Genomic DNA, 14,730 nt, shown 5'->3' with positions numbered 1-14,730 from the left:
AGTTTACTTTATCTAATATTAATATACTTACCCCTGCTCTCCTTTTTCTTAAAATCTTTTTATTTATTTATTTATTTATTTATTTATTTATTTATTTATTTATTTATTTATTTATGAGAAAGAGTGAGTGAAACAGGGAACACAGGAGCAGAGGCAAAGGGAGAAGCATACTCCCGTGCTGAGCAGGGAGCCTGATGCAGAGCTCCATCCCAGGACCCTGGGATCATGACCTGAGTTAAAGGCAGATGCTTTACCAACTGACCCACCAGGCCACCACACCTCACTCTCCTTTGATTAGTGTTTGCCTTGTAATTTTTTTCCATCCTCTTACTTTCAACCTGCCTATACTATTACATTTGTAGTGAGTTTCTTGTAGACAATATATAACTGGATTATGTTTCTTAATCCAATATGACACCTTCTGTCTTTTAATTGATATCTTTAGGCCATTTAATCTAACTTAATCATTAAAATCTTACAGCTTAAGTCTTCCATTTATTTTTCCATTTGCTCTACTTTTAATTTTTTTCTGTTTGCTTTTTCTTACCTTCCTGTGGGTTAAACATTTCTTTAAATTCCCTTTTTACTTAATGATAGTGTTTTTTAAGTGTATTTATTTCTGTAGCATTTTAATGGTTGCTCTAGGTATGGCATTATGTAAATAACTTATTCTGATCCCTGCTAAGCAGGGCGGGTGTTCTAGCTACAAGGTGGTAAAAGTCCTAACTCTTTACTAGGCTTTATCTGATGCTACCCAAAAGGAATAGGGAGATGGGTACATTGGTGTTGCCAGGCTGAAGTAGCAGAACAGTGTCCCCAGATAGTTTCTACTGGCACCCCTGGGTTGGAGGGTGGAAGTTGTTTGTTGCCACCATTTGGAGATAAAAGTCTCAGTACTTTACTTGGTCTTCATTAACACCACCACAAAGGGGATGGGGAGGATTGGGAGACCTCATTACAGCTTAGCAAGCCTTCTATCTTTGCTGGTGGATGTAGGTCTACAGTTTTTTCTGTGGTGGCTGGCTACAATCAAGCAGTTATTATATAAGCTTTCTGTCTTTCTAGGCTGCCCCTTGACTGGTATTTTGACTATAGAATGCAAGATCTTCATTTTTTTGTCTCTGTCTCTTAATGTGTGTAGGTTGCTTATTTCTTCAGCACTCACTCTAAAAGATAAAGCAAAAATAAAACCAAGGGAACTCACTATTAGGTCATTCTTCAAGTTCACAGCTCACTAGCTGATATGCCTTCTTTCCATCTTTCAGACTCTTCTTATGTTTGTTTCATATATTATATTCAAGGATTTTTGTTGTACTTAGGAAAAATAGGGAAAAACATGTCTACTCCATCTTCTTGGAAGTGAAAATTGTCCAGTAATATTTTTTAACTTAACCTAAAAAGTTGATGCTATTATTTTCATCGTATATTTCAAAAAACATAAAGCCCATAGAAGCTAAGTAAATTACCTAGGCTACCAGCTAACAAATGATGAAATCATAATTCAAATCCAGCTATATGTAATCCCAAAGCTCACATGGTTAATTGATGTATTGGATCACATAAAAAATTGTTGTCTTTCCCCACTAGGAATTGGTGGTTTACTATTTAATATGGCAACCACTAGCCACCTATGAATAACTAAATTTATATTAATTAAAATTAAATAAAATTTAAAATTAAGTTCCTCAGTCACATTGGATGCATCTCAAGTGTTTAATAGCCACATGGTTTTAATGGCTACTATATTGAACAGTGCATTATAGAATATTTTCATCATCATAGAATGTTCTATGAATAGTATTGTTCTAAAGAGTAGGCATATAACCAAATACAACCTATGATAGATGATACAATAGATGAGCAAAGTGGTATGTAGATGAATAACAATGAGTGATTCTAACTGGTATAATCTAAGAATTGTTCATGGAAGATATTTTGAGAGCTATAGACATTTTTAGGGCAATCGGACGATGTATTTTGTTTGTTTTGTTCCAAATGATATATCTCTAACATCTAGAACAGAACCTGGTATATAGTAGATACTCAACAAATATTTCTGGCAAATGCTTTAATTAATACATAAATTATAGGGCACTGTTAATAAGCAAACTCCTACTTCTGACCAAAAATATAGAGAAGGAAATGAGCAGTTTTTTTCAGGGAACAATAAGTATGACCAGCACAGTATTTTGGGAAAAGATGTAACGGGAGATGAGGCTGGAAAGGAGTGTGAGAGTAAGATCATGGAGGGCCTTATATACATCAGTAAAAGATCATCTCCAAACTCCAAATGTACAAATTCCAAGTAGTACTCTCCCCCCTAACCCCACAACCAATGCATTCTTTCATCTATGTTTCCTATGCATCTTATTTAGTGTCATCAAAATCAGAAATATGAAGATCATCTTAGGGACTTTTTCTCTCAATACATCCTACCTCCAATCAGTCCCCACAGCATTTCATTTCTACTTTTCAAATCTCTAATAAACTCCATTTCCACCACTGCTACCAAAGTTTAGGGCTTTATTGCTTCTTGACTGAATCTCTGCAATAACTTCCTAGTTTCTTTTCTTGCCTCTACTCTCTTCTAGTCCTAAGATTTATCAATGTGAAAAATATAACTATATGCATATAAAGACACTGCTTAAACCTCTGGCATCATATTAAGTCCCTTCATGACCTAGACCTCACTTACTTACCTAAATTTATCACCAGTCACCTCGACTGGGTCCTGTTTCCTTTGAGATAACAAAACCAATTGCATTTTTAAATGTCTCAAGCCTTTCATATAAGCATAACTTATTTCACATACCGGTTCCATTGCCAGTAATAAAAAAACTCTCCAATTTGTCTTGAGAATACCTATTGAGTTAATATGACCCAGTTCTACTATCAGTTTTTTGAAGATCTATCTTATCCCTGACTCATATTTCTCCCATCTCTACCCTAGATTCTATTAAATTATTCTCTCCTCTATGGTCACATACCATCTACTATTTGAGCAAAAGTGTATTTCCTCAATTATTGACACAAAGATAAATTTTTTTACTTTTTATACAACTGTGAATCATGAAAGGAGTGTGACATCATACTATGCTTCAAAGATACCGTCTTGGTAGCAGTGTGGAAAATGGGTTATATATCTAAGAATAACTGAACAGCCCTTTAAATGAGCATTAAAACAAATTTGCTTCAAAATGAGTTTTTTCATTATCAATAGCAGGGTTTTTTTTATTCAGCTTTTAATGATAATATGCAATCACCCACTTAAAGACCAGGAGAACTTAAAATGATACTCTTATAAAGCTTTGCAGATATAATACCTGGTAAGTATGAAATTATTATAAACAATGAACACAGTTTGCTTCTAAAAAGGAGGACCTGATTATTGTAAAGGCAGATCTCTTAAGGGTCAGAGAGAAAGATCAAAAGTAATACTACCACTTTTAAGATTTTGAAGCAATAGGTTACTAATGAGCATCTCCTAAACACATATGTCAGATACAGACACACACACACACACACACACACACACAGGGAAATAAAGGAAATAATAGAATCTACTAAACTATGGTCCTCAAGAGAATAATCAGTCTGTAGGATTTGTGACACTTCTTTATCTTATGAATTCCTGAACATGTTTGGTTAAGAAAGATGTGAGAATCACAGAGATCACAGCAGCTCAGTGTGAACCACTGTGCTTGGAAAAGTGGGTTTTGTGCTAAAGTTCATTCGAGGGAAAAAGGAAGAGAGGGATACTGTTGATGTTGTTATTTTTGTTTGTACATGAATAAACTCTGCTCCTTGGGTCTTTTGACAAGTTAAGCTTTTATGAACAAATCTATTAAGTATGCAAAGAAAAAGACATAAAATGGAATTAAGGGCTTAATATCTGTAATATCCTAATTCTGTATTTGGAAAGAAGAATGCTTTTTAAAAATCATATATAGGGATGCATTTTGTATATGTGTGCCACATGCCATACTGATACATGCATGCTTTTAGTTTTATAGAAGTTAAAATTATTTCCTCCAAGAATTTTTCTTATATTATTATTAACCTACAAGATAAATACAGGGTGTTAAAAGTTTGCAGATATGGACTGTGATTCCTTTGTTCCATACTACTTCTAAAATCATTTTTGATTAAAACACTTCTTTTTGGGACACCTGGGTGGCTTGGCAGTTGAGCATCTGCCTTTGGCTCAGGTCATGATCCCGGGGTCCTGGGATCAAGTCCCGCATTCGGGTCCCTACAGGGAGCCTGCATCTCCCTCTGTCTATGTCTCTGCCTCACTCTGTGTGTCTCTCATGAATAAATAAATACAATCTTAAAAAAACCACATTTTTTTAAAGTTTAGTTAGTTTAGTTTTCTTGTACTGCATAGTAATAGGTTAACCTGAAAAGCTAGGCTCTCAAAGAAGGATTTTAGAAAATGTCTCTTTATATTTAATTAACCAAAATGAAAGCCACTTCCAAGTGCTATTTTAATTCTTCAACTCTAGGGCTGATAATTCTTCTAATGTGAGAAAAAAAATAGGGCAGCTGACAGAACTCATTTTCTTCCTTTTTGACCCTCCTCAGACTACATTCCCTTTTGCACTGGCCTACAGCACAGAACATTGCAAGAAATGAAGCCTTAGTAAAGGAAACACTTGGTCTTCAGCGAGTGAGTACTCTTGAAATTTTAATTGAAGTGGGTACTTTATGTTTAAGCTGAGTTTTATGAACTCTTGGCAATTGCCTGATTACAATTTAATTTTTTTTTCCCATCCCAGTTGGCTCCTTTGTGCTCTAATCTGACGAATGCTATTTCAGAGCAGAAGTTGTGGCAAATCACTTTATTTGCCCTTGCCTCAGTTTTCCCAGCTACAAAATGGGACTCATAATTGCTGCTTGGCTCTACAAAAGGTTGTTTAAAAGTAGGTAAGCCAAGACTAACTTAAAAAAAAACATGTATGTACCCTTGTAACTATACACTGCTATAATGATTCTTATTAATAATTACTGGTTAGTGTGTATGAGCATAATATGTGGTAGAGACAATTTCAAATTATGTTAATAATTTAGATGTTCAGCACAGAATTACTTCAACTCAAGAACCATCTCTTCATTTTGCACAACCCACTAATGTGGCCTATGGAATCCAGAAGAGCTGTGAACCTGTATTCATAACAAATGGGAGTTGTTTGTAGCTTGCCATGCTCTGTTTTGAATCTTCCTCTCCAAATCTAATTGTTCCAAAGATAATTGTCAAAGAGCCAAACTGCCTTATTTTTCTTCCCTCCTCCCTGCTCTGTGCCATGCTGAGCAGTAATTCTGAGCATAACGGTAGGCAGCCAGAGACCTGAGATAAGCCACACTCATATATAGGTAAAAATTTTTTAATTGGCCTTCAGATAATCAACAGTTGATAGAAAATTTAATCTATTGAAATCCACTGAGTTTTACTATAACTACACAATTCTTGTTTTGCAGTCATCAATCCATAAAGAAAAGAAATTAGCTTTCAGAGTACAGAACTAAATGGAAGGGCAACTTTGCTTAGGGGGGTATTTTTCCTTATTGTCTTCTAATATAATGCTTATTGAAAGTATCCTCAAATGAAATGGAATCCCTTAAGACATTATTAAAATTAATGGTGAATTAAATGGGTCATAAAATAAAAATTAAAATACTTTATAAGAAAATAATATACAGTATAAACATGAAGCTTTATAGCCATCCATTTAAAAAGCAATACTAATATTAGTTTCAGGTGTAGGATTTACCGATTCATCACTTACATACAACACCAGGTGCTCATCACAACAACTGCCCTCCTTAATACCTTTCACTCATTTAACGAATCCACCAACCCCCTCCTGCCAACTTCCCCTCCAGCAACCCTTATTTGTTCTCTAGAGTTAAGAGTCTGTTTTATGATTTCTCTCTCTTTTTCCTATGTTCATCTGTTGTGTTTCTTAAAGTCCACATATGAGTGAAATCATGTAGTACTTGTCTTTCTTTGGCTGACTTATTTCACTTAGCATAATACTCTCTAGCTCCATCCACGTCGTTGCAAATGGTAAGATTTCATTCTTTTTCTTTTTTATGGTTAATATTACTTTGTGTATATATACCACCTCTTTTTTCAAATTTTTATTTAAATTCTAATTAGTTAACGTATAGTGTAATATTAGTTTCAGGAGTAGAATTTAGTGACTTACATATAACACCCAGTGTTCATCACAAGTGCCCTCATTTTATTTTTTTAAAAATTTATTTATTCATGAGAGACACAAAGAGAGAGGGAGAGAAAGAGAAAGAGAGAGAGAGAGAGAGAGAGAGAGAGAGGCAGAGACTCAGGCAGAGGGAGAAGCAGGCTTCATGCAGGGAGCCTAATATGGGACTCCATCCTGGGTCTCCAGGATCAGGCCCTGGGCTGAAGACAGCACTAAACCACTGAGCCACCCGGGCTGCCCCACGAGTGCCCTCCTTAATACCCATCACCCATTTAGCACCATAACCCACCCACCTCCCTCCATCAACCCAACCCTGTTTATTCTCTATCATTAAGAATTTCTTATGGTTTATTTCCCTATTTTTTCCCCTTCCTATACATTCATTTGTTTTGTTTCTTAATTTCCACATATAAATGAGATCATATGGTATTTGTCTTTCTCTGGCTAACATATTTTGCTTACCATAATATACTCTAGCTCTATTCACATCATTCCAAATGGCAATATTTCATTTTTTTAATGGCTGAGTTATATCCCACTGTATATTTATACTGCCTCTTCTTTATCTATTCATCAGTCGATGGACATTTGGTCTCTTTCCATAGTTTCGCTATTGTTGACAGTGCTGCTATAAACATTGGGATGCATGTACCCCTAAAAATGTGTATTTTTGTATCCTTTGGTTAAATACCAAGTAGTGCAATTGCTAGGTCATGAGGCAGATCTATTTCTAACTTTTTGAGGAATCTTCATACTATTTTACAGTGGCTACACCAGTTTGCATTACCACCAACAGTGGAAGAGGCTTCCTCTTTCTCCCCATCCTCACCAACACTTGTTTCTTGTGTTGTTGATTTTAGACATTCTGACAGATGTGAGATGATAATTCATTCTGATTTTTATTTTTATTTTCCTGGTAATTAGTGATGTTGAGCATCTTTTCGTGAGTCTATTAGCCATCTGGATATCTTATTTGGAAAATTTTCTTTTCATGTCTTCTGCCCATTTTTTAACTGGATTACTCAATTTCTGAGTGTAGTGTTTTATAAGTTCTTTACATATTTTGGATACTAACCCTTTGAAAATATCTTCTCCCATTCCATAGGTCTCTTTTAGTCCTGTTGGTTTTACCTTCACTGTGCAGAAGTTTGTTATTTTGATGAAGTTTCAATAGTTTATTTCTGCTTTTGTTTCCCTTGCCTCCAGTGACGCTTCTATTAAGAAGTTGCTGCAGGCAATGTCAGAGGTTGCTGCCTGTGTTCTCCTCCAGGATTTTGATGGCTTCTTTTCTCACATTTAGTTCTTTCATCCATTTGGAATTTATTTTTGCGTATGATGTAAGAAAGTGATCCACTTTCTTTCTTCCACATATTGCTCTCCAGTTTTCCTTACACCATTGTTGAAGAGATTGTCTTTTTTATCATTGGATATTATTTCCTGCTTTGTTGAAGATTAGTTGACCATATAGTTTTGAGTCCATTTCTGGGTGTTCTATCCTGTTCCATTGATTTATATGTCTGTTTTTGTGCCAGTACCACACTGTCTTGATCACTACAGCTTTGTAATACAACTTGAAGTCCAGAATCATGATGCCTCCAGCTTTGCTTTTCTTTTTCAGGATTGCTTTGGGTAGTCAAGATCTTTTGTGGTTTCATATAAGTTTTAGGATTGTGTGTTCTAGCTCTCTGAAAAATAATGGGGTATTTTGATAGGGATTATATTAAATGGGTAGACTGCTTTGTGTAGTGTGACATTTTAACAATGTTCTTCCAATTCATGAGGATGAAACATTTTTCCATTTATTTGTGTCTCATTCAATTCCTTTCATAAGAGTTCTATAGTTTACAGAGTACAGATATTTTACCCCTTTGTTTAGGTTTATTCCTAGGTATATTATTGTTCTTGCTGCAATTGTAAATGGAATCAATTCTTTGATTTCTCTTACTGATATTTCATTATTGGTGTATGGAAATGCAACAGATTTCTGTATATTGACTTTATATCCTATGACTTTGCTGAAGTCATTATATACCACATTTTCTTTACCCATTCATCAGCCAATGGATATTTGGCCTCTTTCCATAATATGCCTAATGTTGATAATGCTGCTATAAATATCAGGGTATATGTATCTCTTTGGATTAGTATTTTTGTATCCTTTGGGTAAGCACCTAGTATTGAAATTGCTGAATTTGGGTAGTTCTATTTTTAACTTTTTGAGGAACCTCCAGACTATTTTCCAGAGTGGCTGCACAAGTTTGTATTCCCATCAACAATGTAAGAGGGTTCCCCTCTCTCTGATCCTTGCCAACATCTGCTATTTCCTGCTGTTAATTTTAGCCCTCTGACAGATGTGAGGTGATATCTCACTGTAGTTTTGATTTGTAACTAATATCACACTGTGCATTAACTGAAATTTAAACAAAAATTTTGAAGAAAAAAATAAAAATAAAATACCAACACTGTTATTTTTTCAATATTATGAAATATGCCTTTATATATTGATAGTTTACATTTAAATAATACGTTGATAATAAAAGTTGTAGAACCAATGCCAATGTATGTGTGAGTGATCATGTGGTTTCCCCACACAACTAAACAAGTCTATGAACAATGCTATCTACCCAGAGATAGCACCACACTGTAAAGGTTAAGGACGCAGTTCCACAAGAGTGCCCTCTAGTTCAGATGCCCAGGTTGTTACTTGTGCTTCTACTGATCTGTTGCAGATTGAGGTTGCCACAACATCCTAATTGGGTTTGATTAATTTGCTAGGCCAGCTCACAAAACTCAGAGAAACATTTTACATACCAGATCCCTAGTTTATTATAAGAGGATATAACTCATTACATTGGCATGATTGATTAATCATTGGCTGTTGGCTATCAAGTCAACCTTCAGACTCTCTTTCTCCCTGGAGATGAGGGAGTAAGACTGAAAGCTTCAAATTCTATTTCCAAAAGTTAACTCATTAACATAAACCCAGTTGCTGTGGAAAGGGACTTGTTATGAATAACAAGACCCTTTTTACCTTTATGGCTCTCAAGCAAATTTTAGGAACTGAGGAAAAGAGAATGAATATTAGGAGAGATTCCTATTGTTCTTATTACTACAAAAATTCCAATGGTTTGGGGACCTATGAGTCAGGAACTGTGGATGAAGGCCAAATATATGTAGGAAATATACTTTGGTTATCTGCATGACCAAAATATATTTCTTACAAATCACAATATCACTGGTAATGATAAATTTGAATGGGTCATTTCAATTGAAAAAGCTTAAAATATGCTATAAAAGTTTCCTTTGACATTTATGCCTTATCTCACAACTTTCACAGTAGTAAATTTTGAAAGATTTATATTTATTTATAGTTTGTTACCTAAATACCCATAAAAGTGTGTGTGCCTAAATGTAAATACATGAGTTTATATGATGAGTAATAAATGATGAGTTTATATGAAAACTAATGAAAATTAAATGTTTTCTTAAAATATATCATTGAATAAAGAAGACATAGTTTAGTAATATGGGAGTCAGAGGATTGAATGTCCCCTGATTTTTAAAATTTGGAACAATTTCATACTAAATTGAGATCCATACTCAATTTACATTCAAAACCCTGTACAAGGGATACCTGGGTGGCTGAGCAGTTGATCATCTGCCTTTGGCTCAGGGAATGATCCTGGGGTCCAGGGATCAAGTCCTGCATCAGGCTCCCTGCAATAACCTGCCTATGTCTCTGCCTCTCTCTGTGTGTCTGTTATGAATGAATAAATAAAAAATAACCCTGTACAAATTGGCATCAAAATAACTTTCAACCTTATTTTTAATCTACTTCAACTTAAAAAGAAATCTCATTCAACCTCAATTAAGTTTATTCTCCATTGATTTATTTACTCACAAGGTATGCATTAACATTTTTCTAGATATCAAGTACCATGGTAGGTACTTGGAATCAAAATATAATAAGATGTATATCTAGACATCAAAGACTCTAAGTTCTAGAGGGACAAGGGACACAGAATCTCATAAGTATAAAACAACGTGGCAGAACAACAATTGAGAGATGTGCAGAATTTTAGGAATGAACAGAAGATGTGAAACAAAACATGATCTGTAGATTGGGAAGGATTTCAAGAGAGGATTTTTGGAGCAAGTGACCTTTGAATGAAGCCTTTAAAGATAAATAGGACTTACTTTAGTTAATAGAGTTATGGGCTGGATGGAGAGAGAAAACTAGGCAAAGAAACATGAGCAGAAGCATAGAAATGGGTAGTAGTATGGTGTGGACAAAGGACCATATGTAGTTTGATAATGCTGAAGCATAAGCATGAAACAGAGAATGATAGGAATAAGGCTAGAAAATTAGAAGCTAAATCATGAAAGGTACATAATATTATATTTTATGTTGTTGGTAGGCTTTGAAAGGTTAGGTAAAAGTTTTAAACAAAGCAATTTTTATTTTAATTCATGTCAACGTCCATAAAATAAATATACACTGAATGAAGAAATTAATTATGGTAGATTTGTAAAGAGTTTAATGATTAAAAGATCAAAAGCAGATAAATTAATTTGGAAGAGAGTGCAATAGTTTACAAACAAGAATATGAGGACTGAAACTATTCCAATCATTATCAGGAAGAGAGAAATGACCTCAAGAAATATTTGGCAAAGTATTGTCAAAACACCTGGATAATTGAATTTGGACATGGACTTCCACTTCCAGTGATAAAGCAGACTAGATAATGTGAAAAACCTACTACTAAACATTTTAAGAAAGTTAAATAAAGTATATAACATCATACAAAAATACATTATAAGAGAAGTCTATGAATTACTATGCCAATGAATTATATAAAATATACTATTTCCTGAAAAAAACTTTCCATAACATAATATAAAATGGAAAAGTAAATAGAATCTAACCAATACAAACCTAAATCAGTAGCTTATAGCCTAACGTGTGTGTGTGTGTGTGTGTGTGCGTGCAGATAGTTTTATAGTCAGGATCTATGAAACTGTTATGTTAAATATTTTTCCTTTTTTGCATGATATAATTCACATACCATAAAATCTACCATTTTGAAATATGGAACTGAACATTTATTAATATACTCACAGAGCTGTGCAACCATTACCTATATTTAATTCCAGAAAATTTTTATCACTCTAAAACAAACCCCATACTTATTAGCAGTCACTCTTCATATTCTCTTATCCCCAGTTTCCATCAAACACATCTGTTTTCTGTCTCTATGGATTTGTCTATTCTGGACATTTCATATGAATGGAATTATACTCAGGGCACAGAGGTGAAAGAGCACCTGGCTCTGGGGATCCCAAACAGACCAGGTTTGGCCACTCACAACTTACAGAATCCAAACGTGGAGAGGAGTGATGGTGAAACAAGATGGGAAATTATTTCAGTCAGGCGAACACTGGGAAAACAGCAGACTAATGTCTCAAAAACTGTCTCTAAGGTGCTGAAAGTACTTCTAGGTTTATATAAGGAAAATGTGGTACAAGGATTAGTGGGTACATGCAAGTGGACACTAAAGGTCAGGTGTCATTGTAGGTGCTGAAGGATACCAGAATATGCCATCTCAAAATATTCCTCTTTGTCTTAAGGGTTATTGTGAGCTGATTATTTTTAAGAAAAAACAGACAGAGGGATCCCTGGGTGGCGCAGCAGTTTGGCGCCTGCCTTTGGCCCAGGGCGCGATCCTGGAGACCCGGGATCGAATCCCACGTCGGGCTCCCGGTGCATGGAGCCTGCTTCTCCCTCTGCCTATGTCTCTGCTTCTCTCTCTCTCTGTGAGTATCATAAATAAATAAAAAAAAAGAAAAAAAAGAAAAAACAGAGAAATAGCTCTGAAAACCAAAAAGAAGTTGCCCTTTTGTAAGAGATGTTTGTTTAAAATTTTAAGTTCCCATTTATAATGGCAACAACCAATGCCTGGTAATAAAATTGAGCTAAGTATTTTTGTATAGTGGTGCCTGGGTGGCTCGGTTACCTAAGTGTCTGACTCTTTGTTTTGGCCCAGGTCATGATCTCAAGGTCATGAAATCAAGTCCCATATCAGGATCCATGCTCAGTGGGGACTGTGCTTGAGATTCTCTTCCTCTTGGGGCACCTGGGCGGCTCAATCAGTTAAGCATCTGCCTTCGGCTTGGGTCATGATCCCAGAGTCTTCGGATGGAGTCTGGCATTGGGCTCCTTGCTCAACAGGAGCCTGCTTCTCTCTCTCTCCCTGCCTTCCACACCCCCTGCTTATTCCCTCTCTCTGTCAAATAAATAAATAAAACCTTAAAAAAGGAGAGAAATTCTCTTCCTCTCCCTCTGCTGTATCTCTAAAACAAATAAATCTTTAAAATATATTTTTGTAGAAATTATAAAAATGTAGTGAAAATTACAAGATAAACTTAATTAAATGGAATGATACATTATAACCTTGGAAGGGCGAAGAAAATGGCATATATGACAGCAATCCCTTAAATAACCCATAAATTAAATGCAATTCTCCTTGAAATCCTAAAAAGATTTTTTGTCATGAAATTGACACACAGATCCTAACATTTATATAAATATACAAGATAAGGGATCCCTGGGTGGCGCAGCGGTTTGGCGCCTGCCTTTGGCCCAGGGCGCGATCCTGGAGACCCGGGATCGAATCCCACGTCGGGCTCCCGGTGCATGGAGCCTGCTTCTCCCTCTGCCTATGTCTCTGCCTCTCTCTCTTTCTCTGTGACTATCATAAATAAATAAAAATTTAAAAAAATCTTAAAAAAATATACAAGATAAAAAGAATAGACAATATAATTTCTAAAAATAAGGGGAAGCATGTTGTACAACATAATAAGATATTGTAAATATTTGGTAAGAAATGCATTATTATTACAAAGATAGACATTCCCCAGTTGACACAATATGAACCCATACATATAAAAAATCTGATATATTTTAAAAGGGGGTACTATGAATAAGTACAGAAAAATATGGGCTTTTAAATAAATGATACTGGAACAGTTCGTTATATTTATGAAAACATTTTATTTACTCATATTTTACACTGTAAACAAGTGTAAATCTCAAATTGAGTAAAGATTTAACATGAAAAATAAAACTCGAAAACTTTTACAAAGAAAAATGAGAAAATGTCTTTGACGTTAGGTTAGGAGTAGATTTTGTATATAAAATGTACACAAAAACACCCTCAAATCTTAAAAAAAGTAATAAATTTAGTTGTATGGAATTAAGGACTTCTGTGTAATCAACTACTATAAACAAAATTATGAAATAACTATTGGGAGAATTATTTGTAATGTATCTGGAAAAAGATTATATCAAGATTGATAAAAATACGTTTCATCAAGGAAAAAGAAAGATACAAAAATTCAAAATAAGACTAGTGCTCGCTTGGGCAGCACATTTACTAAAATTGGAAAGATACAGAGAAGATTAGCATGGCCCCTGGGCAAGGATGACATACAAATTCGTGAAGCGTTCCATATTTTTTGGTGTATATTACTAAGACATTATAAACGACAAATACCCATCATTTGCTTCAATGTGGATAGGACTGGAGGGTATTATGCTGAGTGAAGTAAGTCAATCAGAGAAGGACAAACATTATATGGTTTTATTCACTCGGGGAATATAAAATATAGTGAAAGGGATTAAAGGGGAAAGGAGAGAAAATTAGTGGAAAACGTCAGGGAGGGTGACAAAACATGAGAGACGCCTAACTATGGGAAACGAACAAGGGGTAGTGGAAGGGGAGGTGAGTGGGGGGATGGGGTGACTGGGTGACAGACACTGAGGGGGGCACTTGACGGGATGACACTGGGTGTTATACTATATGTTGCCAAATAGAACTCCAATAAAAATATATACAAAAATAAAATAAAATAAAAGACTAAAGAATGTGCAAGATAGTTTACAATAAAAAAACTAGATGTCTAATGTACATATCAAAGTATATTCATTTTTTATTTTTTTATTTTTCTTTATTTTTAATTTTTTTATTGGAGTTCAATTTGCTGTTTTTTCTCCAGCTCCTTTAGGTGCAAGGTTAGCTTTTGTATTTGAGTTCTTTCCAGTTTTTGGATGGATGCTTGTATTGCGATGTATTTCCCCCTCAGGACTGCTTTTGCTGTATCCCAAGGATTTTGAATGGTTGAATCTTCATTCTCATTAGTTTCCAAGAATCTTTTTAATTCTTCCCTAATTTCCTGATTGACCTTTTCATCTTTTAGCAGGATGGTTAATCTCCACGTGTTTTTAATCCTTCCAAACTTCTTCTTGTGGTTTAGTTCTAGTTTCAAAGCATTATGGTCTGAAAATATTCGGGGGATGATCCCAATCTTTTGGTATTGGTTAAGACCTGATTTGTGACCCAGTATGTGGTCTATTCTGGAGAAAGTTCCATGTGCACTTGAGAAGAATGTGTATTCAATTGCGTTTGGATGTAAAGTTCTGTAGATATCTGTGAAATCCATCTCATCC

The 14,730-nt window shown here is 35.0% G+C and overlaps 1 non-coding gene across 1 annotated transcript; it reads left to right on the top strand.

Moving 5' to 3' along the window:
* The first annotated feature begins 13,633 nt into the window (after positions 1-13,633).
* LOC129519034 (U6 spliceosomal RNA) lies at positions 13,634-13,740 on the top strand. Its single transcript, XR_008666331.1, has one exon. It is a non-coding gene; the product is annotated as a U6 spliceosomal RNA (small nuclear RNA).
* The last annotated feature ends 990 nt before the right edge of the window (positions 13,741-14,730 follow it).

Source organism: Nyctereutes procyonoides, unplaced genomic scaffold, assembly GCF_905146905.1.
Source record: "Nyctereutes procyonoides isolate TBG_1078 unplaced genomic scaffold, NYPRO_anot_genome, whole genome shotgun sequence".
NCBI lineage: Eukaryota > Metazoa > Chordata > Mammalia > Carnivora > Canidae > Nyctereutes > Nyctereutes procyonoides.
The sequence above is the reverse complement of the archived record's forward strand: the minus strand, read 5'-3'. Positions and strand labels throughout refer to the sequence as shown.